The sequence below is a fragment of the Bison bison genome, unplaced genomic scaffold (assembly GCF_000754665.1).
Source record: "Bison bison bison isolate TAMUID 2011002044 unplaced genomic scaffold, Bison_UMD1.0 scf7180017864295, whole genome shotgun sequence".
Taxonomy (NCBI): Eukaryota; Metazoa; Chordata; class Mammalia; order Artiodactyla; family Bovidae; genus Bison; species Bison bison.
The window spans coordinates 1,133,850-1,134,549 of NW_011494867.1; positions in this window are offsets into that span (position 1 = coordinate 1,133,850).

A 700-nucleotide genomic window follows, 5' to 3' on the forward strand; every position below is an offset into this window, starting at 1 on the left:
AGACAGACTCTACACATGGACATCACCAGATGGTCAACACCAAAATCAGATTGATTATAGTCTTTGCAGCCAAAGATGAAGCTCTATACAGTCAGCAAAAACAAGACCAGGAGCTGACTGTGGCTCCGATCATGAGCTCCTTATTGCCAAATTCAGACTTAAATTGAAGAAAGTAGGGAAAACCACTAGACCATTCAGGTATGACCTAAATCAAATCCCTTATGATTATACAGTGGAAGTGAGAAATAGATTTAAGGGGCGAGATCTGATAGACAGAGTGCCTGAAGAACTGTGGACTAAGATTCGTGACATTGTACAGGAGACAGGGATCAAGACCATCGGAATTTAGAAAGATGGTAACAATAACCCTGTGTACGAGACAGCAAAAGAGACACTGATGTATAGAACAGTCTTATGGACTCTATGGGAGAGGGAGAGGGTGGGAAGATTTGGGAGAATGGCATTGAAACATGTAAAATATCATGTATGAAACGAGATGCCAGTCCAAGTTCGATGCACGATACTGGATGCTTGGGGCTAGTGCACTGGGACGACCCAGAGGGATGGTACGGGGAAGGAGGAGGGAGGAGGGTTCAGGATGGGGAACACATGTATACCTGTGGCGGATTCATTTTGATATTTGGCAAAACTAATACAATTATGTAAAGTTTAAAAATAAAATAAAATTAAAAAAAAAAAA